A 220-nucleotide genomic window follows, 5' to 3' on the forward strand; every position below is an offset into this window, starting at 1 on the left:
ACTCTTGTACCATATGAAGACACATTTCCTACCTCTAGGATCAAGCTTGGTCCTATTTTGGGTTAAGGTGGAGGCATAACACTGGCACCCAAACACTCTTAGCTCATCTAATTTTGGTTTAGACCCCTTTAGTAACTCATAGGGGGATCTATTTTTGAGAACATGTGTAGGAATTCTATTTATTAGGTATGCTGCATGAGATGCAGCATAGGACCAGTAA

Source organism: Lupinus angustifolius, chromosome LG15 (genome assembly GCF_001865875.1).
Source record: "Lupinus angustifolius cultivar Tanjil chromosome LG15, LupAngTanjil_v1.0, whole genome shotgun sequence".
NCBI classification, from domain to species: domain Eukaryota; kingdom Viridiplantae; phylum Streptophyta; class Magnoliopsida; order Fabales; family Fabaceae; genus Lupinus; species Lupinus angustifolius.